The sequence below is a fragment of the Myotis davidii genome, unplaced genomic scaffold (genome assembly GCF_000327345.1).
Source record: "Myotis davidii unplaced genomic scaffold, ASM32734v1 scaffold227, whole genome shotgun sequence".
NCBI lineage: Eukaryota > Metazoa > Chordata > Mammalia > Chiroptera > Vespertilionidae > Myotis > Myotis davidii.
The window spans coordinates 185188-210529 of record NW_006298519.1 but is presented as its reverse complement, the minus strand read 5'-3'; the positions used below and the strand labels follow the sequence as shown (position 1 = coordinate 210529).

At 54.8% G+C, this 25342-nt stretch overlaps 1 protein-coding gene across 3 annotated transcripts in view; it reads left to right on the top strand.

Moving 5' to 3' along the window:
- Positions 1-25342, top strand: part of CLDN14 (claudin 14) — an 81117-nt gene that overhangs the window by 42153 nt on the left and 13622 nt on the right. For all 3 annotated transcript variants that reach the window (XM_015570712.1, XM_006774126.2, XM_015570711.1), the window contains exon 2: positions 9241-9378. The gene's annotated coding sequence lies outside the window, so the exon portion shown is untranslated. The remainder of the gene's footprint in view (positions 1-9240; positions 9379-25342) is intronic.

Genomic DNA, 25342 nt, shown 5'->3' with positions numbered 1-25342 from the left:
TCCCCACACTAACTCTTCCCCACACTAACCCTTCCCCACACTAACTCTTCCCCACACTAACCCTTCCCCACACTAACTCTTCCCCACACTAACCCTTCCCCACACTAACTCTTCCCCACACTAACCCTTCCCCACACTAACTCTTCCCCACACTAACCCTTCCCCACACTAACTCTTCCCCACACTAACCCTTCCCCACACTAACTCTTCCCCACACTAACCCTTCCCCACACTAACTCTTCCCCACACTAACCCTTCCCCACACTAACTCTTCCCCACACTAACCCTTCCCCACACTAACTCTTCCCCACACTAACCCTTCCCCACACTAACTCTTCCCCACACTAACCCTTCCCCACACTAACTCTTCCCCACACTAACCCTTCCCCACACTAACTCTTCCCCACACTAACCCTTCCCCACACTAACTCTTCCCCACACTAACCCTTCCCCACACTAACTCTTCCCCACACTAACCCTTCCCCACACTAACTCTTCCCCACACTAACCCTTCCCCACACTAACTCTTCCCCACACTAACCCTTCCCCAACACTAACTCTTCCCCACACTAACCCTTCCCCACACTAACTCTTCCCCAACACTAACTATTCTCCAACAATGCTGACATTTTCCTTGAGAAGTGAGGAGCGGGGACGTGGCTATGGTAAATGCCTCCTGACTCCTTGCCCTGCTGGTCCCCCATCAGCCAGCATCTCTGCACCAGGGTCACTCTGTCCTCTCCAGTCTGCATGCCAGCCCCCACCCCACAGCGAGCAGCAAATCCAGGCCTCGCTCCTTGCTCCCAAGACATCCGCCCACATAGGGGCACCTCTGATGCATGGGATCTATTTCCTTGGCCCTCAAATTTCCAGGCCCCCTCCCCGACTCAATGACAGGGTTTGCTTGGAATGCTGTGAAAGCCTGCCTTTGCCCTGGGAACATTCAGAATGGAGACCTGTGTGGCTCTCCTTACCAGACGGTGTGTCTGAGGCTGTATTTTGGACTATGGGGGGGTGTGTAGGCCACTCACTCCTCCTGGCCCGTGTCCGTGAGCCGGAAGCACGGAAACCACGCTAGAAACACCCCCTTAGTTCTCCCTCCCCTACTTCACTCTCCCCAGGAAGATTCCAGGGCCAGGTGATCCCCCTACTTCTTCTGAGCGATCCCTGGCCCCTGGCCGTGGCCATGGGGAGTCAGATGCTGCCAGGAGCCGGCGGCGGCCTGGTGGTTGGAAAAGAATCCAATCCGTACAAAACAGCCCCGCTTCCCACACTCTGTGGCCAGAGCCAAGTTTCTTCGATACTCGGCACCTACAAAAAAAAACAGTGGATTTTTTCTTCCTTTCTGAAATGACAGCTTTGTGAGAAAGTCTGGCCTCCCCCCAGGCTGCTGCCACTCCAGCCGCAGGCTCTGCACAGCCCCTCGAGGTGCAGCGCCTGAGCTGGCACAAAGGCCTTCGGGGCGGGAGCCTGCTCTGGCCGAAGGGAGGGTGGTGTCTAAGCAACAGACGGCTCACTGCTGCCCAGCGCCTCAGGGCGATGGAGGTGGCGGGCCGGTTGATTCTCTGTCCGGGGCCATAGGGTTCCCCTAAGAGCACGCGGGGCACATGGGGGGCGGGGGCTGCACAGGTCTGAGTTGGTGTTTCACGTGAGGTCACAGTGGCTCTGGTGGGCTGTTTAGAAGTACGAAGTCTGCATCTACTGTGGGTTGAACTGTGTCCCCTGGGAAGAGAGGTTTAGTCTTAACCCCGATACCTGCCAATGTGGACAAAGGGTCTTTGCCAACGACGTCAGGTTGAGGGTGGACTGGGGTGGAGTGGGTCCTAGTCCATTGACGGGCACCCTTACCTTAGAGTGAAATTTGGACACACAGACAGAGGACACATGTCCTTGGCCACATGACAACAGAGGCAGAGATTGGAGCGAAGGAGCTGCAGGTCACGGAATGCCAGGGCCTGCCGGCTGCCCCCCCAGCAGCAGGAGAGGCCTCAGGGCTCCTCCCCGAGCGCCTGGAGGGAGAATGGCCTTCGGAGCCCAGAGCCCAGGCGCCGCCTGCAGCTGTGAGGAAGCGCCTTTCTGTGTTGAAAGCCTCCTCTTCGTGGTCCTTTGTCACGGTGGCCCCGGGAAACCGACCCGCCGCCCCTGGTGTCCGTGGCTCCTGTCTGAGCCAGGTGTCCTCGCGCGAGTCTGTACACGGTGAACTCTCTTAAAAGCCCCGGCGAAGCGGGTGGAAGCGAGGAAGGAGCTGCTCGGCCAGTCCTCGGCCTCGGCCGGGTCCTTCCCTGGCGGCCAGAAAGAAGGCTGGGCCGGGCGAGAGGTTTCCGTTGCAGTAAAGAATGAGATGAGGAGGTGGGAGTGGAGTCGCAGGAGTTTGCGAATTTTACTCTCTCTGCGACCGTCTGGTTTACACCTTTACAATGAGAACGTAATAGTGCAGTTACTTTCGGTGATAAAAAAAATAACGCAAGCCTGGTCGGTGTGGCTCAGTGATTGAGCGTTGACCTATGAAGCAGGAGGTCATGGCTCCTTCCTGGTCAGGACACATGCCCATCCCCAGTGCGGGCTCCATCCCCAGTGGGGGGCGTGCAGGAGGCAGCCGACCAGTGATTCTCTCTCATCATTGATGTTTCTCTCTCCCCCTCTCCTGTCCTCTGAAATCAATAAAAACATGTATGTGTTAAAGGGACACAAGAAAGTCTTAAAAAGAAAAAAAGTAGCTCCATCCAGGTAAGCTGGGGCATGGCCCAGGGTGGGCAGGCCCTCCCTTCTCAGCAGGGGCGCCAGGGGATGCCTGTCCTCGGGGCCAAGGTGGTGGAGCTGAGGGGTGAGGCTCCGGACCAGAGAGCTTACTGCTTTCACTTGTTCTGAACTGGAGAGAAACAGCCTGGAAGGGAAAAGCAGAAAAATAAAAGCGGTTTTGCTGGTGCCGAGGCCGCGTTGGTTGGATGGCGTTCCCCTCCTCGCAGCACAGCCGCTGCTTTGACCTCTCCGCTGGGCATCTCGGCAGCACCTGGCATTCGGGCGCCTGGCAGCCTCCTTCCCCGTCTTGGGTGAACGGGGACAGAGACGATAGCTTAGCTTTGCGCGACACCCCAGCCGCGTCTCTCAAACGTGTCACTGGTGCTCAACACACGCTGTTCAAACAGCCTCTACAGTGGTTGAGTTAAAGTCCTGGGTGCGGGAGTGTGAAAGTCTCTATCCTTCGTTAAGATGGAATTTGCGTTTTATCTCATTGTAAATTTTTTGAAATTTGAGAAAGGGGGGAATGTGAAGAGCACGGTAATAGGTAGACTGAAAACCACTTTCAGAACAGAAAGTGGAAAATTTGGGTAAGTGTATTAGTCAGAAGCAGAACGTACAAGGGGTGTGTGTGTGTGTGTAGGGAGAGGCAGAGAGGGAGAGATTTATTTTAAGGAATGTACTCACATGAGTCTGGTGATGTGGCAAGTCCAAGTTCTGCAGGTTAGGCAACGTGGAGACTCAGAAGTTCCATTTTGGGTTCAAAAGCCGTCTGCTGGCAAAACCCCGTCGTGTCAGGCATGTCAGTCTTTGTTTTATGTGGCCTTCAGCTGCGTGGGTGAGGCCCACCCACATGATGGAGGGCCATCTGCTTTCCTCAAAATCCGAAGAAGAATGTTTGACTAAATGTCTGGCACTTTGGGCCAATCAAGTCGCCCCACGAAATGAACCATCCCCGTAACTGTCTGGATCCCCCTTTACCAGTGGATGTGCCCCTGAGAGGCAGGGCAGTTCCCGCAGCGCTGGGCGGTCCCGCACATGCTGGATGTTTAACACCCTGAAGCCCTGTCCAGTCAACAACCGTGGTGTCCCTGTCATTGTAACAACAGGAGCTGTGCCCACACAGTCCTGAACGCCCTCTCGGGACCGGTTTTGCCCAGGATGAGAAAACACCGAACCGGATTGACTGACTGTGGAAACGTTGCCAAATGTTGGCTACGTCCAAATGAATGGTCGTCTTCTTGCCATTCGCACTTCACATGCACACAGCCATTGTCTGACCGAGGGGGAGGGTGGGGAGGCAGCCTTTCCCTGGAAAGGGCCAAATAGTAAATATTTTGGCCTTGAGTCTCTGTCGGAACCACTGAGTTCTGCAGTGATGGGGCAAAACCAGCCTTCGTTACTACACAAATGAATAGATGTGGCTGAGTTCCAATGAGACTTCATTTATGGACACAAATTCAAATCCCATACATTTTTTCACGGGTCGTAAAATACTACTTCTTTTGATTTTTTCAAACATTTAAAATATAAAAGCCATCCTTAGCCCCCAGACCTTCTAAATTGAGCTCTCTAACTTTTCATCCCCGGCAAACGCGCTGCATGTTCAGCTAATAACTGAACAAAAAGGCTTGAATCAATGTTCACTGAATTGAACCAAATGGGGATTTGAACAAACACAGTAATTTTTTTTTATCAGCAAAAACGTCTTGGAATTTGAATCTTATAGAAACCCCGTTTGGAACAAATGGTGTTTTATTAGTAAAATTTTACGTTACGGGCTCAAATGGGTAACATTTGTGAATTTTGATGAATATAAAAATCAAGGAAAGGGCCAGATGGCTGTGTGGAGACTCTCTTTGATTAAACTGTCCAGATGCTTTGAACGAGGAGAGAGAAGGAAGTTTCTGTTCCAAAGCAGAGCCACTGACGTATGTAGGGTGATTTATATCCTTATTCATAAATATCAAAGTCAGACAAGAAGCATAAAAAACTTCCAGTAAATGACAAATACATCATCATGACAGAGCGTGTCACGAGGTATCTTTAAACAACGGCCTCTCAGGGCTGTGACAAGGGCAGGTTACAGCTATTCTCCCACAAGTTTGTGGGAGTGGGGAAAGCAAACCTGAATTTTTAAAAGAGCCATGCAGGAGACAAACTTCCTAACCACTGGCATATCTGCAAAAAAAAAAAAAAATGCAAACTCGGGGACTTGCCGAAGAAGCCTGATTCCCAGGTGGGCACGAAGGGGAAGCAAGAGGAAGCCCAACGTAACAGGCAGATGGTCTCCACGGGAGAGCGCTCAGTGTGTTTTTGAGCCTCTGAATGTTTATATTTTTAGTACAGCTTTTTAAACATTTAGAACGTTCAGATTTTAAAGATGCGATAAAATGCATGTAACATAAAATCGCCATTCTTCCCATTTTTAGTGTAGAATTCGGTGACATTAAGTACATTCGGATTGCTGTACTTTTTCATCATCCCAAATATTAAGAAACAGCTCCCTATTCCTCCCTCTCCAACCCCTGAAAACCACCACCCTACTTCCTGTCTCCATGAACTTGACTATTCTGGGTAGCTCGTCTGAGTGGAATAATTCAGTATTTGTCCTTTCACGACTGGCTAACGTTAAGTAACTCAGCATGCTTCCAAGGTTCATCCATGTAGTTGTATCTATCAGAACCGCCCTCCTTTTAAGCCTCACAGACATTCCAGTGGGTGTGTGGGCCACATTGTTTACCCATCACCCATCAGTGGACATTTTTCCATCTTATGGCTGCAGTGAGGAGTGCTGCTACGATCATTGATGTTCAAGGATGTGAGTCCCACCTTTCAGTTCTTCGGGGTTTATATTGAGGAGCGGAATTGCTAGATCTTACGGTATTTCCCTGTTGAATTTTTCTGAGGACTCTCCATACTGTTTTCCACAGTGGCAGTGCCCACCAGCAGTGCCCATGGTGTTCCAATGTCCCCACATCCTCACCAACAACTGTGTGTTGTCTTGGTTCGCTTGTTTCATACAATAACCATCCTCATGGTGTGACTCGGGAGACATTTTTAATGAGGTTTGAGTTGAATATGTGTAGTCCTGGAAGCACCTTCACACCACTTTTCCACAGATCAGTCTGAAAGCTGGGCTGGGTTTCTTACCCCCACCCCCAGAGTGTGTGATTTAGGGGTAACCTTCCTTGGCTCGGCTCCAAGAAGTGAGAGGGGGACTGACTTCAAGCTGGACTGACTCCAGGAGAGGAAGCCATATCTCCCCTCACGGACTGGTGTTCAGAGCCCACGAGGGAACCAGCCACCCCCAGGTTACATAAGAAATCACCCCAGTCCCGCCTTTCCCTCTCTCTGAGCAAAACTGGGTTCAGAAGACAAGCAGAAGGGGGAGGGGGTTGCAGAGTCTGTGAGGTCACCACACTCACCTTGGGCGTCACCCTTCGTCTCTCTCATGTACTTGCTTTGTTGTTATACTTTTCACTCTTTTCCTTTTTTACATAAGAAACATAAATACTTTCCTTTCCTAAGTAGTTTCTTCAACACAGAAGTGTGTGGCGTAAAACTATGGAGGTGCGCTTCACTGCCCTCCCAGAAGGAGACTGTCTCTCTCGGCCTGTCCCCTCCGGCCTTCACGCATGTGCACATGGTCACACACACGGGCGCTTTGCTTCCGTTTTCACACAGGTGGGAGCATGTCCCACTCCGCTCTCAGTACTCACAGACCCACTTCATTTACTGTGATGGCTGAGTGTTACCCACCGGGTGGAGAGCCCATTCCTCTGCAGCCCAGCGAGCTTTCCAGTCCCCTGCCTTCTCCCCCGGCTGGTTATAAACATCCTGAGGGCACAGCTTTCCATCACCGAACACTTGATACACATTTTCCTACAAAGTGAAAGTCAGTGCGTAGTTACTGACGGGAAGAGTCCCTCCCTGTCCCACATGGATGCTGTCCCAGCGCTCCCGACAGCCAGGGGCGGAGCCCTCCTCCGAGTGAGGAGGGACCCGGCACCACAGTCCATCCGTGTGTCGCTCTTTTGTCTGTCAACACCGTGACGAGTCGATCTGCTGGCCAGGGCGAGCTGCCCAGTTCCCTTGGCAATGTTTTCTGGGTTCGGGTGGTGCCCGGCCTCAGTCCCCCAGAACAAGGAGCCCGAGGGCTTGGGACACTCGCGGTTACACATTATCTCATTGTCTGGCCCACCTGGGAGCATGGGGCCGCGTTAGTAGCAGCCTGTGCTTCCTGCAGATCCATTGTAAGGATTACTAATGGTGTTCACAGACTGCAGAGCTGGAGCAGCCCCCCGTATGCCTACACACACGCTATTAATAACCCTCTCCAGGCTTCCTGAGGCAGCCAAACCTACATAAAACAGAGTACAACCGAGCCCCTTCTAGACCCTCTGGTGGGGAGAAATTACTTCAATATGCGGCTATCACCTCAAAACAGACAACCAGACTCGGGGCAGTCACCCTGTAAGCAGATGCCGGTGTTCGGACCTGTTGATAGCGTCAATGAATGTCATCTCGGGCCTTGGTGGGCTCCTTGTACTTCTGCATCTGCCCGGCTTCCTGCAGTAGCCGGCACGTTCCCGTTGTGCGGGAGCAGGGAAGGCAACGCCTGCCGCCCAGATGCGCTCCCTGCTCTGGGGATGGCTTCACACTGTGGACCTCGACAGGCAACCTGGGCCGACGAAAGGGAATCAAGCAATAGGAACGAGACTGGAATTGGTTTGTGTCCCTCGGCTGATAACACGCAAGGGGAAACATTCTGCTCAATTGGATTAATTAATATTGATTATGGAAACTCTGGTCCCTGCCACTAAGGCGTCTACAGGCGAATTGGGGAACTAGGGCGCCCACCTATGAACAATTGGACGATATGCGATGAAGCCCAGGTCAATACCTATTGCAGGCTGAGAGGGACCATCCATTGCGGTAGGAGGCTGTGCTTCCGAACAGGGTCGTCATCGCCTTGATCCGGGCCGAAGCGACCGGGCCTGGCAGAGCTGCTCGCTGGCAGGAGACACGAGCAGTTCTCTCTGGGGACCAGCCTGTGCCTCTTGGCTGTCTTGCAGGCCTGTATACTGTCTTCCTCTGTCGGGGTCAGAAGGTCCCCAATCTGCCTCCCTCTGTTTCTGCCACCCTCCTTACCTTGAAAGAGCCGTGACCTTTAACGACCTTGGTTACCCTTCTTCCTCCCCCCAAACCCACTACCTCACCCTATTTTTGTTGTGTTGTTGTTTTATTTCAGAGAGAGGAAGGGAGAGGGAGAGAGGGGCAGAAGCAGCAATGATGAGAGAGAATCTTTGATCAGCTGCCTCCTGCACACCCCACACTGGGGATCCAGCCCCCAAACCTGGCATGTGCTCTGACGGGAATCGAACCCTGACCTCCTGGTTCATGGGTCCACACTCAACCACTGAGCCACACTGGCCAGCCCTCACCCTGCTTTGTTGAGAAAATATTGCTGGCAGATGAAAAAGATAGAATCGGGAGAAAACCTAGAATACCTCTTGTCAACAACAGTTAAGAGGGTTTATATAAATAGGTCGGAGCACACCTTAAGGGGCCGGCGGGCGTTTCCTGTGCAGGCTCCACCCCATGCGCTGGCACTGGGGTCCCCAGCACCCCTGTGGGTGTTCCTGTAGACAAATACTTTTTCAGGCCAACCTTGGGTTTTATATATATATATATTAGAGGCCCGGTGCACAAAATTTGTGCAAGGAGCTCGGTCCTCACAGCCTCAGCTGCCCCGGCTAGCCCTCGCAGCCCCAGCTTCATCCAGAAGGTCATCCAGACAGCTGTTTGTTCTAATTAGCATATTAGCTCTTTATTATATAGGATACTAGAGGCCCGGTGCACAAAATTCATGCAAGGGTGGGGAGGGGTCCCTCACCCCGGCCTGTACCTTTCCAATCTGGGACCCCTTGGAGGATGTCTGACTGCCGGTTTAGGCCCAATCCTGCAGGGCCGAAACAGGCAGTCAAACATCCCTCTCACAATCCGGGGCCACTGGCTCCTAACCGCTCACCTGCCTGCCTGCCTGATCGCCCCTAACTAATCTGCCTGCCTGCCTGATCACCCCTAACTGCTCTCCCCTGCCAGCCTGATTGCCCCTAACCACCTCTGTCTCAGCCCCCGCCATCATGGCTTTGTCGGAAGGTCATCTGAAAGATGTCTGGTCTAATTAGCATATTACCCTTTTATTACTATAGATATATATGGCTGCAGACCCTGGGAGTCAAAAGGGAAAGATGACACTTGCCCAGCCCCTTGGGGTTTTCTTTCAAGAGGGTTCTCTCTGCAGAATATTCTGTTTTAGCTGGTGATTAAAGAGGGGCCAAACGGTCCCAGGCAAAGGGTTTTCCTTCTGGCCAAGCCCGTCTCTCCCAGAGAAACAGGCCAGGCTGGGCCTGGGACCGCCCTCCTCACCAGAGCCAACTGCTCCTCGTAGGTTAGGGTCTGGTCCACCTCAATTTCCATGTGTTACCTTCCTAGGGGGTGCGAGGCCCAGCCATCTGGACGCAGGCCCAGCCGCCCAGGACTGTGCACGCCCAGGTCTCCGCTCTCCTGCCGACACCAGCGACCACCCAGCCCAGCCGGACCACATGGCCCCCCGTTCTCCTGATGTATGAGGTGGGTAGAAGGCGCTCCCGTCAAAACGGAGGACGCCAAGGGATTCATTCGTTAAAATCTGTAAACATGCGTCGTTGTAATTATTACTGTAGCTGCTAGTTGGAACTGAACTGGCCCAAAGGACAGACATTTGCAGCGCTGCTTCTGCGAGCTGTGCTCACTGCACTGGAGGGCGAGGAGGCCCAGCCCCCGCTGCCACCCCCCACCAGGCTCTGGGTGTGGGTTCCAATCCCTCTAGGAAGGGGGGGCATCTGAGACCCGTGGGGACGCTGTGTGCCTGCGGCGGGGCCCAGTCCCTCCTGCTCCCCTGGGAAGTCGGAGGCAACACGGCCAACGCAGCAGCCGTGCCCAGGGCGGGCGGAGACAGGACGGCAGCCTGACACTGAGCTCACCGCTGCTTCTTAAATGTCTGCTCAGTATGTACTGAGACGAAGGGCTGAGAGCTCTGAAGACACTCAGGGCCCAACAGGAAGAAAGGCCGGGATGGGGCGCCTCCATCGCTCCCCGACCTCCAGAGGATTCATTTCTGGCTGAAATTGTCAGTCTCCTCACAGCCAAACGAAAGCCCCACTATCAGAGGCAATGGCCTTGAACCCAAAGTCCTGGCTGTGCAGCTGTGCCCTCCCCCTCCCGGCCCCTGTGCAGCTGTGCCCTCCCCCTCCCGGCCCCTGTGCAGGTGTGCTCCCCCCTCCCTGGATGCTTCTCCTGAGGGGAGTCTGGGGGAGACTGAGGTCTGGGCCTCCGCAGTGGTTTCTGGGGCGTTAGGCCTTAGCTGGCTGTCCTGGCTGAAAGGAAGTGTGCTTTCTTGCGTCCAGCAGGGGGTGGCCCTGTGCCTCTCGCCCCCTCCCACCCCTCCCAGGGCCTGAGGCCTCCCAACCTGTCAGAGAGGCCATGACGTCGGAGGGGCAGGAAGTTGGGGAAGGTTAATTCTGGTTTCTTCCCTGGCGCCCCTTGCACAAGCCCTCAGTAACCTCCCCAGGCTCGAGGTGCTGCCGTGACACCCGGTACGATGCCAAGGTTCCCAGCTGTCCCCCAGGTCCCCGGCTCCCGCACTTCCCCTGGGCCCCCCCTTCCTTGAGCCGCCCGGAGTGGGTCCTCTCATCCAGCATGATCATCTTCCTTCGTCCCCTTGAGTCCCGAGTGACCACCCGAACCCCTTTCCGCGTAACGATGGCCAGACTGTTACCTAGAACGGGAAATATGTGGCAGGAAGGAGGCCCCCTGGAGTGAGCAGTGATTTGCAAACACCCACCTCCGGACAGCCCTGGAAACACCTGTTCTTGGAGCGTTTCCACCACAGGCTGTGCTGGAGGCCCCGGGTTTCTGGGCGTTCCAGTGACTTACCAGTGATCAGAACTGATCCTAATCCATTGGGGGGGGGGGGGCAGTGATCACACCACTTTTAAGAAGAAGGTCTCCTTGACCAGCGGCACCCCCACCAGTCAGCACGGTGCGGTGGGCGTGCACAGGGAGCGTGTGTTCCCGTGTGGAAGGCGGCAGCACCCTGGTGGCTAAGGCCCTCCCTCTGTGATGAAGCATCAACACTCACCGCGGGTGGGAGCAGTCCAGGGACTGTGGCTTCTCTTTCCCGTGTGTCTTGACCTTTGAGCACAACTGTTTTATACCCGCCCCCCCAACCCCCCCAGTTCAGGTCTTACCTTCGACTGGCGGACCGTTGTTGCCATTTCTTGTAAGTTCTGATGCTCCGCAATATGCACTTTGTTCCATAATAAATGAATGAATAGTTTTACTTAAAAAATCAAAATGGTGCCAGGCCAGTGTGGCTCAGGGGTTGAGCGTTGAGCCATGAACCAGGACCCGGTCGGGGCACATGCCGGCGTTGTGGGCTCCATCCCCAGTGTGGGGCGTGCAGGGGGCAGCCGGTCCATGATTCCCTCTCATGGCAGATGTTTCTAGCTCTCCCTCTCTCTCTCTTCCTCTCTCTGAAATCAATAAAAGTCAAAATGGTCTAGAAGGGAGTGATATTAGAAATGAAAGTGCTTCTCCCCAGCCTTGACCCTGAGCTCAGTTCCTAGAGGCGACGCTGTGAGCAGCTCCTACATACAGAGCCTCTGACGGGCTCTCTGCCTCCTTCTCACACAGACGGGCCACACGGAGCCCCGAGCCCGGACCCTCCGCATTAGCGCCTGGAGGTGCACTTAACCTTCCAATGGCGCGTACTATTCAATCGCACGGGGGCCGCGACTTAACTAGCCTCTTAGTGAAAGCATTGAGCTTTACCCAGTGTTTCCCCCCCACAAACAGTCCATGGGGACTGGGTGTCGTGTGGCGTGTGCCTTTGCTTGCTGTGAAGGGTGTAACTATGAGATGACTTTCCAGCCGAGGGTGGGAGAGCGTTCACAATTCGCATGTCGATCATTATCGCCCAACTGCTTTCCAAAAACAAGAGCCCAGCAGCAGGGTAGTGCCACCGGGCATCTTCTAAAAACAGCAAGTGGCCAACTCAGGTATCAGAAAATGGAAGTCGGGGTGCGTGAGGAGTCCCCCACACACAGGCCCACCGTGGGGGCAGCCCAGCCAGGAAGGGTGCAGTTACGGACGGCCCTCTGCGTTTCTCTTCTGAAGGTAAATCTATCCGATTGGGTCAATATTTTCATTTCACTGCGGCCACATGAATCCATCCTGTGTGTGTGTGTGTGTGTGTTGGGCAAGGGGCACCACTGGGGGTGATGGCACAGGGTCTCTGAGTATTGATGAGCTGGTGGGGGGATGTTCTCAGGTGAAAGTCTGGGGCTCTCCGACCTGAGCTGTTCTTAGGATTCCTTCCCCCTCCAGTCACCCCGTCTTCACAAACTGCTCTGTCGTACGGCCTTTCCTGTTGTCCGCTTGGAAATTACTACAGGGAGGGGTTCGTATGGTCCTCGCTCCGGGGTTTGCTCCCCCACAGCTCAGGGCGGGCCTCCTGCAATGCTCCCCCCCTTTCTGGGGTGAAAGGCTACTTTCAACAAGTCCCGTCTCATACGGACCCGTGCTTCTGTACAATGCTAGAAATATGCAGCCGCTAGAGAATGAAATAAGGAATAAAGACATACAAAATGCAAGCCCGGTTTCTTTTTGTTGGATTTACGCGACAAGATTAAATCCGTCCTTTGCGATCCAAGCTTTGAAGGGCCTGCTCTCAGGGCCTGCTCTCCCCGGAGAGGGGCGGTCTGTGTGGCCGTCCGGTGCGCAGCCAGAGTCCCGCTTCCCGTGGGCCCTGCGCCTCTCACTTCACGGGGGGAGCGAGTCTCATCCACCAGGGAATGTGGTGAGGTTTCCGCCAGGAGGCCCTAGGTCAGTGCCCAGCACGCACTGGGCTTGAGCTGAAGCTCCGTGCTCTGCCAGGGCCCCTCCTGCCCAGCGGCCGGGTCCGGGCAGGACCTGTGTGCAGGGGCCGTGATCGCTGTCTTCGGCCTGGAAGACGTGGTCTCTTTCCTCGGTTTCCCTGTTTACTTGGTCTAAGGGGACACCAGCCTTCTCTTTCCCGTCCCTTCTCTCTAACCCGCTGCAGACGAGCCACGTGTGAAACGGGACGTGTGGCTGAAAGGGAGGTGATAGCACTTTTTCTATTGCATCAACCATTCAACCGTCTCAGTTCACTTTTTTAAAAATATATTTTATTGATTTTTTACAGAGAGGAAGGGAGAGGGATAGAGAGTTAGAAACATTGATAAGAGAGAAACATCGATCAGCTGCCTCCTGCACACTCCCCACTGGGAATGTGCCCACAACCAAGGTACATGCCCTTGACTGGAATCGAACCCAGGACCCTTCAGTCCGCGGGCCGACGCTCTATCCACTGAGCCAAACACTGTTGGCTCAGTTCACTTTTTAAACAACTTTACACCTTGGGAGATACTTCGAATAGGCCTCCATACAAGGAAAATAATGAGCAACAGCTCCTGAAAATAGGGGTTTTTTGTCTTTTGTCTGTGAAAGGGGCGCGCGACTGCAAGTTTAAAAACTTTGAGAAAACTGGTTTTCACATTTCCTTTTGGAACCTGAAGTATCAGGTCACAGCGGCATCTAGTGGACGTTAGTGATATAACAGTTGGAGTGGACTAGACAGAAAATGACAATATAGTCATTTTTAGTGCTGGATTTCATCGATTATAAGACTCAGGTTATTTTTCCTGCTTTGAACATTTTTAAATTGGGATGTGGCTTGTAATATGTGACATGGCATCTTTTTTTCCTCAGTGGTACTCTGTCTTACAATTGTTCACATCTTAGTTTCATCAAAATATGATCTTTGATATGGACTTTTGTAGGATGTTCGCTTAGGAATTCATTATTTATGGATCAGCTGCTTTGTATGCATTGACTCACTGCATGCATTACATTTGTTGCATGTGGTTGCATTGTATTCGAGACTTAATTATAGGGCATAAGGTGGACCGTTCTCCTTTGTGCTGCATTAATGCATTGATATTAATGAGACCTAACCCATGTGCTTAAAAACCCGTTACTGCTGAGGCTCAGTGGTCCTCGGCCCTGGTGGCCTGTGAGCATCACCTGCAGAGCCTTCGCCTCCCCTCAGACCTGCTCCAGCTGGTCCGACGTGGGGCCCCACATTAGGAATCGTCAGAATCTCCCAGGCTCTTACATTCCACTGGGCAGCTCCAGTCGAGAACATTGTCCTTCACTCAAGTCAGATGCTTTCAAGATTATATAGACTCACCCCAGCCGGTTTGGCTCAGTGGATAGAGCGTCGGCCTGAGGACTGAATGGTCCCGGGTTCAATTCTGGTCAAGGGCACATGCCTGGTTGTGGGCTCATCCCCAGTGTGGGGCGTGCAGGAGGCAGCCAATCAATGATTCTCTCTCATCATTGATGTTTCTATCTCTCTCTCCCTCTCCCTTCCACTCTGAAATCAATAAAAATATTTTTTTAAGCCAGCACCGGTTTGGCTCAGTGGATAGAGCGTCAGCCTGCGGACTGAAAGGTCCCAGGTTTGATTCCGGTCAAGGGCATGTACCTTGGTTGCGGGCACATCCTCAATGGGACATGTGCAGGAGGCAGCTGATCGATGTTTCTCTCTCATCGATGTTTCTAACTATCCCTCTCCCTTCCTCTCTGTAAAAAATCAATAAAATATATTTTTTTAAAAATATTATATAGACATTTTAGTAGTTGAGAAATATGCAGCATTTTGTTTTATAGTAACAACTTTTATTTCTCATAATGGTCATAATTATGCAAGAAGATAATTTTCCCTAAAAACACCGTACTTGGTGTGTCATCAAGCAATGCACAACTTGCCTTTGACTACACCCTCCCTCACAACAGGTGACTTGAAGGGAGCACCCGCGAGATCAGGACGCTGGTGAGTGTAAAGCAGTGGCTGTCGGATGTACGAGGTGCCTCAGCAACATGCCCTTAACATCCCACAAGCCTCTCAGGGACTGTCTGGGTCGCTGAGGGGGAAAGTCTCAGTACCACTTCCTTGGAATCCCTCTCCTTGGCTGAGAGGGGATCTGCTCATTGGGCCAAGCCCTGAGCAGACTGCGGGGACGGCATCGTGGCTCCTGACCTTCTGGCGGGTGTGACATTAGAACGTGAGACTCGCCAGCCACAGCAGGGGTCCGAATAGTGTTTCCCGGGCGGGCGAGGGCCTGGGGAAGAAAGGACCTCACAGTGCTGGGCCCCGCCGCTGTGAGCCTGGTAACCCCATACACGCTGCTGAATGCCACACGTCTCTAGTTCCCGGCAGGCACACATGGGATGACAACACCAGCTTCAGCTCTTGTGGACATTAGTTAGCGTTTGTAAGCAAGGAACACACAGTGACTCTTGGTGGGTCCTTATTACTGCTTTTATTTATTTACTAGAGGCCCAGCACACAAAATAGTGCGTGAATAGTGTCCCTAGGCCTAGCCTACCACCAGGGCCTTCTTCCTCCAGTTCACCAGTCCCCAGTCCCGTCCGGCCGCCACCACCCAACCCGATTCTCCATTCACCGGGTGATCGATCAGGAGCCTGCGGGCAGTGCACCTCATAGCGACTGGTCGATTGGTTGTTCCGGTCGTAATGCCGTTATGGTCGCTGGCCTTTTATTACATAGGATTTTAAATATATTTTTATTGATTTCAGAGAGGAAGAGAGAGGGAGAGAGATAAAGAAACATCAATGATGAGAGAGAATCATTGATTGGCTGCCTCCTGCACACCCCACATTGGGAATGGAGCCCACAACCTAGGCATGTGCCCTGAGCTGGGAATTGAACCTCTTGGTTCATAGGTCAATGCTCAACCACTGAGCCACACCGGCCTGGCCTTCCTCCTGCTCTCAGCTCGCTGGGAAAGGGCAGGAGGTTGTCCAGCACATCAAGGCAGCCTAGACCGTTGGCCCTTCCAGCCTGCCGCACGCAGCCTCGCCAGCTGTGGTGCAAGGTCGAGGCCTGGGGTCCGTGTTTAAACAGTAGCTTGGCCCCTTTTGAGTTCCTTGGATTTAACCAATCACAGGACTTTTAAAAATCATAGGACGTCTCTTCTATCCAGTGCCCTCACAGCTGAGTGACAATGTCCTAAAATACTCTCACCAGATTTCCTCTTCCCCCAAAACAGCCCCTACCCAGCTCCGGACGCCCGGAGTCTGCGGTGTGTCCCTTCAAATAGAGAAACTACGTTTCCTTTGACCGAGGCCCAGGCTGCTGATAAGAGAGATGAACAGCCTGCAACGGCTGTCGATCTACTGGGATGGTGACCCTGGGGATGTGGGGCAGGAGGCTGCGTCCATGTCAACAGGGCAGGAAATGGGGAAGGGAGCCCTCGGGAAGGAAACGTGGGGGTCCTGGCTGTTCCCCAAATCCCAGAAGTCCCCACCCAGGTTCACTCGTCTCATCCCCACCCGTCCAGGTTCCACCAACACCCAGGCCTGTGAGCGTGGCCGCCCGGGTCAGATGACGGCGGCCAACTCCCAAAGGCCCTGTCTGTGTCCTGACGGGATCTGCATCTGTGCCTCCACCCACACAGTGGACTTTTCACTTTTGTGAAAGAGAGGTGTGTCACGGACAGAACCGCCCGGCAGATGTGTCACTAGAAACCGGGACCTCACCTCACTTCTCGTGTGGCTCACACACCTGGAGACTGGCCACGTCAACGGGGCTGCCTGGGTGAACCCGCTCGGCCCTCGGCCACCACGGTCCTGTCCTTCACAGCAGGGAAGAAAGTTCCGGCCCTGGGTGGTTACCAGGTGGAGAGCAGGCCCGCCCCTGAGAACCGGGGCGCTGAGTGCCACCCCCGCTCCTCACCTATCAGCTGGTCACCTGGGCTACTCGCTGACCCCCCTCAGCTGTTTGCTCCTCGCTGATCGGGCCCTAGGAAGGCCCACTGCGTAGGGTGCAGTTATCTGCGGGGATTAGACGAAGCGATGGAATGACGGCGCTGCACAGAGATGACGATTATTAAAATACAACACGGTTGCTGTTGGACCATGAGAGTAAACTTTTGAAAGGGGTCAGTGATTTGCTACTGAGAGGTAGTTGAATTTTCAAAAAGATAATAAAATGAAATAGGAGCTTAAAAATGGAATAGATTGGCCCTAGTTGGTTTGGCTCAGTGGACAGAGCGTCAGCCCAAGGACTGAAGGGCCCTGGGTTTGATTCTGATCAAGGGCATGTACCTCGGTTGCAGGCTCCATCCCTAGCCCTGGTTAGGGTGCGGCAGGAGGCAACCAATCAATGTGTTTCTCTCACATAGATGTTTCTCTGTCTCTCCCCTCCCTTCCACTCTCTCTAAAAATCAATGGAAAAATATTCTCAGATGAGGATTAACAGCAACAACAAAAACAGGAATAGATGGCCTTCCTGGGAAATCATCCCTCAGACCCTGTTGTGGTCTGGCGGCGGCTGGATGGTCCCGGTGCCCAGGCATCACTGGGCTGCAGCGGGAGGTGGAGGCTGCACAGCCCCAGGCAGCCCAACGTCCACTTTGACCCCATGGGGGAGTGCGGTCTGCCCCCCCCCCAGCATTCCCTGTCATTTGCCCGCCTCCGATTCGGTTAGACGGGTGCTGGGCTCCTGGGCACGGGCCGTGTGCTAATTTGAAATAAACCGGCTAAGAAGCGGGAACTTAGCAGCGAGGCCAAGTCGAACACCATTGTGAAGCCTACCTGCTTGCCCTGAGGTGCTTCCAACAGCAAACATTGCAAATGGATAGCGCCCCCTACTCTCCGCCCAGGGGGGCCGCACGGGAACTCGGGGCTGTCTGAGGCTGGGCGGGCTTCTGGGCCTCTGACTGCCGCCGATCACTCAGGAGACCCCCAGACGCCCCATCAGCCCCCGTTTGGTGAGGATGTCGCTCTGGCTCGGAGACCAGCAGTCCTTGCGGCGGATGGTCGCTAGGATGCACGCGTCGTGTGGCTTTGCCCCGCTGGCTCTCTGAGCTGCAGTGAGTCACCGGCTTGTCTTCGACTCCAGCGGCCCATCTGGAATCGATATTTATTGTCCACGTGTCTGGATCCATGGTTTTCAACTTGATTCACCCAGCCTGGGGCCGGGCTGACATAAAACACAAGTTCCAGACCCACCTCCTCAAATCCTGAGTCAGTAGGTCTGGATCAGGGCCCTGGAATCTACCTTTTTCCCCCCCCCCCCACCCCGCCCGTCTCTCTCTCTCTCTTTCTCTCTCTCTCGTTAAAATTTACTTTTCAATTGTAATCTACATCCAACATTTTTTTTGTAACAGTTCCAGATATGGAGCATGGAGGTTAGACAATCATATTCTTTACAAAGTGATCCCCGATATTTCCAGGGCCCACCTGACACCTACATAGTTATTAAAATGCTAGAGGCCCAGTGTATGGATTCCTCCAGGGCATGTCCGGCCCGTCTCACCCAGTCCCGATCGGGGCCACTTGGGACTGTCTCGCCCAGTCTGGGGCTGATCGGGGCTGGCTGGCCAGGGAAGAATGTGGAAGGGATGCAGGGTGTGTCCAGCCCGTCCTGCCCAGTCCCGATCAGCTGGACCCCAGCAACAAGCTAACCTACCGGTTGGAGCATTTGCCCCCTGTTGGTCAGTGCACGTCATAGTTACCCGTCGAACGGTGGAACACATGGTCACACTTAGCATATTAGGGTTTTATCATATAGGCTAAGTGAAATCATATGGTATTTATCTTTCTCTGGTTGACTTATTTCACATAGCATAATACCATCTAGGTCCGTCCTTGCTGTCTCAAATGGCAAGATTTCATTCTTTTTTATGGCTATAGGGGTGCATATATGCTTTCAAATTGGTGTTTGAGGTTTCTTTAGATAAGTACCCCAAAGTGAAATTGCAGAGTCAGAGGCAGATCCATTTTTAATTTTTTGAGGAAACTCCACACTGATTCACACAGTGGCTGCCCCCGTCTGCATTCCCACCAGCCGTACACGAGGGCTCCCTTTCCCACATCCTCGCCAGCACGTGTTGTTTGCTGATTTATTGATGACGGCCATTCTGACAGGTGTGATGTAATGTCTTACTGTGGCTTTAATTTGCATTTCTCTGGAATTAGTGACAATGAGCATCTTTTCATGTATCTATTGGCCATCTGTCTGTCCTCTTTGGAGAAGTGTCTATTCAGGTCCTCTCCTCATTTTTTAATTGAATTGTTTGGGGTTTTGGTGTTAAGTTGCATGAGTTCTTTATAGGGTTTGGATAGGAGCCCCTGTTGGATGTGTCTTTGGCAAATACCATCTCCCACTCAGTGGGTTGTCTTTTCATGTTGTTGATGGTTTCCCTTTGCTGTACAAAAACTTTTTAGTTTGATGTAGTCCCATTTAAAATATATTTTTTATTGATTTGTAGAAAGAGGAAGGGAGAGGGAGAGAAGGAGAAAGATCAGCTGCCTCCTGCACACCCCCTACCGGGTGGTAGCCTGAAATCTGGGGAGCCGGGAGCCCGGACCCAGAGGGGGACACGCAGCCCACGGACCCAGTGCGATGGGCCGGCTGGACCATGGGCGGCCTTCGGTGCCAGCCTGGGTGGCAAGGCTTTTCCCGCAGCCCTGGGGGTCGCCGAGGTGTCTTGGGAGATGTCTGCACAGACGGATCAGCATTCCCAACGCGCAGGAATGACGTTTCTGGTCGGTGCTGAATGCCTGCGCGGCCCGGCTGCCTGTGGTGCTTGGGGCGTTAACCACCCACCAAATGGCACGTGTGCCCGGCACAGTCACTGTCCAGACACACTCCTCCCAGCCCAAGGGGGAGGAGGACAGAGGCGCCGCTTCCTGCTTCCCCAGGGGTCAGGCTGCCCGCAGGGAGGGGGCGGGTGAGGCCCACGAGACCCAGCGACCTCTGACCTCTGTGTGTGAGTTTGACCCGCGGTCATCACACCCGCTCTGCAGACAGCCACTGGCACTGGGCCTGGGGGGCCCTGGGGGACCCCACACAGAGGGTGAGAAGGCAGCAGGGCTCCTGAGGAGCCGGAGGGCTTGGAGCTGGTGCCTGGGTGTTTGGGCAGAGCTCAGCCATCGCTGGCTGGGCCTCGGGCTGGGAGCAAGGGCCGACCTGCGAATATTGTGAGACCATGATCTTGGGGAGCTGGTCGGCACTGCCCCCCTGTGCCCCGTGAATGGTCAGAACTTCCAGACTTGGGAGCCTGTCCTCCCTCGCCACCCTGCCCCAACACGGTGCACACACTATCATCACACTGGCTGGGACACACACACACACTCTCTCACACACACACACACGCCGGCTGGCACACACACACACACACACACACACACGCCGGCTGGGAGCAGGGTGGGAAGCTTACAGACCTCCCTTAAGGTAAAACACGGTCCCGAGGACAGGAAATCCCAGGCCATCCGATCTGGGAGTTAATCCTCCAGCCGTGACCTTGAGCCCCTCACACCCAACAGCTGCGGCGGCCGCCCCAGGACGGGCAGGGAGGCCCAGGCCTGCAGGGGGGCCACAGGCAAAGTAGAAAGGGACCAGGATTAGTGCCCTGACAGGGCCCCCCAACCTTGGAGCCCCGCCGGGCACTGCTTGGGCTGCACATTCCCACCGAGGATTTAGTGCCTGCCGTTTTTAAGGGCAAAAATCTCTTAATCACTGGGTTTAGCTTTGAAGTCTTGGAACCAGAGGAGAGCCCCATCCCGCGTTCTCCCAGCATCTCAGCTCTGCATCTGGGCCCGGCCCAGGGGCCAGAGTCGCTTCAGGGGACCCGGATCCGACTTCCGGTGCCGGGGATGAGGCTCCGTGCGTGGGCCTCGCCTCTGCTGGGTGTCCCTCCCACGGGGCCCACGGGGCTCACGGCCCCGGGAAGCAGCTGTGAGGTGCAGACAGCCAGGTGAGCCACGGAAGCCGCGCCGCTGGCTCCAAACTACGCAGATGCGAAGCGGCCTCTGTTAGTATCTGACGCCATCTGTTTGCAAAAGTCCCTTAAGCTTCCTGGGCTTGACTTCCCGTCAGCGTGAGGGATCGATGACGGATCGAGGCCTCTGAAGCACCTGCCGAGAATCTGCAACAAGGGAGAAACTCGGATTCCTCGTCGGGCACCATAAACACGTCCCCCTGAGAAGACTGGGACCATCGAGGCCACCCACGCGTCCACTGCCTCGCCCCGGGCTCCCTGCCCGGCTCTCCTGTTCTGGAAGGAGCCGCGGGTGCCTGGTCTGAGCTGTGCACCCCGGTCCCCGCTGTCCCCCACCAAGCACACCTCTTCAGTGTCACCATGCTGCCCTCTCACGGCCCCTCCAGAGGCACACGGCTCCCCTCCCCTCCCAGACAACAGCAGATCAGCAAAGCCCCTCCCGGCCGCGTCCCCAGCCGCACAGCTCCTCACTGTGCGCTGTCAGGGTGGCTGGGCCTCGGTGCTGATTGCTGGACGGGGTGTTCTTGCTGGGATGCCTTTGGCCTTCTCCAAACAAGCCTCTCACAGGTGTACCCGGATCCCGGGCCATAAAGGAGCCCATGATCAACAACTGAAGTACAATTATCACATGTTTTAAACATCTGCTCCCAGGACTGTGTGCGCCTGTCTATTGCGGCGTCACATGCAGGGCCCCCTGGGCGCCCCCACCGCCATGCTTTCGAAGTAGCGTCAGGGCACACGGCCTCTCCAGGTGTTGGAACCTGACACGCACGCTCTCGGGGGTTTCTGTCGGTGATAAAGGCGTGGGCACCAGTCACATGGCCGCGGCGGCTGCCTCTCTTCACAATCCACGGAGCTGCTTGTTCTCAGCGAGAAGAGGAGGAATAAAACACACGATTCTCCTCCCACCCAGTGGACAGGCGCCTGAAGTCCATGGCCCCTGGGCCCCCGGTTAGGAACGCCCATCCCACAGCTCTTGCTTCGTGTCCTGGCCCTGGAAAGAGTTCTCCGGCTCATTCCCTCCTGAGCCCCAATTCTCTCTTGAACCCGTTCCCATCACTCCACCGAAACTGCGCATCAAGGGCTCCAGGTCCCTTCCTGGTGCTGAGCCCGCGACGGTGTCTCCGTGCTCCGGTGACATGTTTATCTGATGCCCTGGCCTGACACCGGGCATCACTCTCTCTGACTTGGCACTGTTTACCTCTCGCCTCTCTCCCTCTGGGCTGCCTCCTCCCGCCCCCTCCCTGTCACAACGTTGGGGTTGGAGGGTTCTGGAATCCATCAGTGGCTCCCACCTTCCCTGTGGACACTCCCGGGGGCTCCATCTCGGGCTTTCAGTCCCATCTCCATGCTGTTGGGTCCCCAGGGGACTCCCCTCAGGCCCGACCTTGACCTCTGCACGGCGCTGTCCAGCGGTGGTGCCCCACGGGGGTGGTGAGGGCCATCCCAAACTCGTGTCCAAAATGAAATTCTTTTTTTAAACTTTATTTTCATTGTTGACACTATTACAGCTGTCCCCTTGTCCGTCTCCATCCAGCTCCCCCTCCCCCTCCCTTGGCCCTCACTGGGAAATTCTTTCCCATCCTTCACCCCCCAAACCCAAACCCTCCCCCCTCCCACTGTCTTCACTCTCAATACGGCAACTCCTTACTTCCAGTTAGTGGCCCAAGACAGAAACCCCAGAGCAAGATTGACACCTGGCTCCGCCCCAGCTCAGCCCTCACAGGCCCTGCCAGCCGCCCTTCAAATGCGTCTGGAAACCACCCTCTTCTCTGCACCCACCATCGCCGCCAGGGCCTCTGGCCAGGAATCGCCTCGCTGGGCCCTGGCTACGCCAGGTGTGACCTCGGGCAGGTCACTGAGCCCCTGAACCTCAGCCCCAATCTGGCCGTGAGGACCACAGCACACACGGGAGGGACATCTGCTGACGCATTAACTGGGTTCAGGCTCATGGGAGCGTCTAGCAGGCGTTCGGCGTAGTTTAACTGTGATTTTACAGTAAGTTTAGCTGTGGTTTTACTCTTATCGTTAATATTAACGGCTCCGTGCCCCTGGCTGAAAGGCCGCGTGTACAGAGAATGAGCACAAACCTCACTCTCACGGCATTTCAGAGCCTGAGGAAATCCCAGCTTTCATCTGACCCACATGTTCCGTCACCGCGACGTATTTCCATCCGGCGCTCGGTTATGTCATTTTCACAAGCGGACAAACCCCAGGGCCTGGTTCTCTCATCCACGGGGCTGGCAGCGCCGCTGGGACCTGCCTGTCGCTCGCTTCATTTCCGTTTCCATGTAAGTGCCCGTGGGAGGCTCCGTGGGCTCCTCTGGGTCCCAGCGAGAGCCGCTGCCCCAAGCCTGGCTGCACCGGACCTGGGTTGATGGTCTCGGAAACCAGGACCACGGAGCTCAGGAAACCAGATCCGCCTGGAGAGGTCGGAGGAGTCCCGGGCAACCCGGCCCCGTGCGCAGAGCGGAGCCCCGCCTGGACTCGGGGGGCCCTGGGTCTGTGTGCTTTCCCAGCCCGGAGGAGCCCACGCAGGTTCGCCGTCTGGGTTGCTCCCTGCAGTTGGCACTTGCCCTTGAGTTCTCCCAAGGACAGAGGGCCTTCCAGACCCGCCTCCTCCAGGTGCCCGGCCGCTGCCCGGACGCTGCCCTCGCACTCGGGCCGGTGGGGACGTGTTGTTTTCCGTAACCGCCTCGCAGCCCCCAGGCCGCTCAGTGCCTTTCTGGGGGGACCCCCTTCCCGTATGCAGACAGGAGAGCTTTCTCCCTGTAACTCCCATGTCAGCCGTCACTCAGCGCGTCCCCTGCCTCGGTTTCCCAGGGCTGCCGAAACACAGGGCCCCAAACGAGGCGGCTCACGGCACAGAAACCTCCCCGCCATCCTGAGGACAAGGCCAAGGTCAAGGTGTCCGCGGGGCGGCTCCTTCTGAAGGATGCAGGACGGTCCTGTCCCTCCCTCTCCCCCACCTCCCGGTGTTGCCGGGAGCCCTTGGCTTCCTGTGGTGGCAGCACCCCCATCTCTGTCTGTTGTCACCTGGTGTTCTCCCTGATTCTCTGTGTCTTCACACGGCCGACCCCCTCCAGTGTGACCCCCTCTTCGCTAATCACGTCGGCAATGACCCTCCTCCACACAAGGCCACATTGAGAGGCACTGGGACTAGGACTTCACTCGTCCTCTTTGGGGCACATGCACCCGGGCAGCCCTCATCGAGCGCTTTCCCAAAGGACACGTCAACCGTGACTCGCCTGATCTCATCTAGTCCCGGAGACAATATGCTTAGAACCTGTGCTTGTTGGGAGGGGCGGGGGGTTGTTTTTGTTTTAAATATATTTTTATTGATTTCAGAGAGGAAGGGAGAGGGAGAGAGAGATAGAAACATCCATGATGAGAATCATTGATTGGCTGCCTCCTGCACGCCCTCTACTGGGGGTTGAGCCTGCAACCCGGACATGTGCCCTGACCGGGGAATCAAACTGTAACCATAGGTCGATGCTCAACCACGGAGCCACACCAGCTGGGCAGGTGTGTTTGTTTGTTTGTTTGTTTTTTACTTTCCTAGTCTTTTTCTTGGGGGCAAGTTTCCAGTCTCCTGTGCCTTGAAAAATGAAATACGACACCGCCCGCTGACACAACGGTCAGCCGGCAGGAAAAGCAGCGATGCCCAGGCACCCTCGTCGCTCATTAAAGGAAACCCAATCGTTCATTTTTACATGTCGATCAACTGCCTTTTAATGGTCCTAGGAAACCGGGAGACTTGGAACGCAAGGGCTGATGTCTCCCGGGAAACGGTGCAGGGATTTAATGGCTGTGGTAACTGAGCCCACAGTTCCCACTAAATCAGGGGCCCGCTCATCCCGCTGAACTGCGAATGGCCCCGAGCACGTACCCGCATCCCGCGCTTTCCTGCACATTCACCTGGCTTTTCCCCAAACCAGGGCTTGTTATGAAAAATGGATTTTTCTTTACTCGTCCAAAACAGAGGGCCAACTTTTAACCTATAAATTGTCGTGCGTATAAGATTTGGGCAAGATCTTTCCCATTCGTTCTCCTGAACGACACAAGTGAGCCCCAACTACCAGTCAGCGATGAGTTAGTCATGTAAGTGTTCTGTCTCGGCCCCTCTCTGGTAACAGCTACATGACCAACTTCTCCCAGCTCCTCCGTGCCCCGTGTGGATGGCACAGAAGTCCTCGTCCGTTCAAAACACAGACGCCTGCCCATCTGGAAAGTAACCCAGGGAACGTTGCGGAAAGTTTGGGATATGCACGAAGGAAACTTCATTTTCTGAGCCGGAATGCCCACAGGACGGCCCATCCTAAACGAACAGGAAATGGATTTCACTGGCTCACAATTCACACGCACCTGCGTGAGGAGAGGGGCTGGAATAGCGCCTGGGGAGTGAGATTCTGGGAGGGAGAGTCTCTTTGTGCGTCATTCAGAACCACAGTGTCTTGTCATGAAACACGGCATGTGCTTAGGAGTGACTGGTTGGGGCCAGTTCATTCCGATAGAGCATAGAGTAACTTTCTTTCCCCTGTCGGGTGGTTCTGCTCATGTGTCTCCTTTAGGTGAGTCCAAACCTCCCTTGAGGCTACTCTTGGTCCTCCGATTCCCGCATTTAGGAAAGTCCTAATGAGCCATGGAGAGGCCGTCAGCTG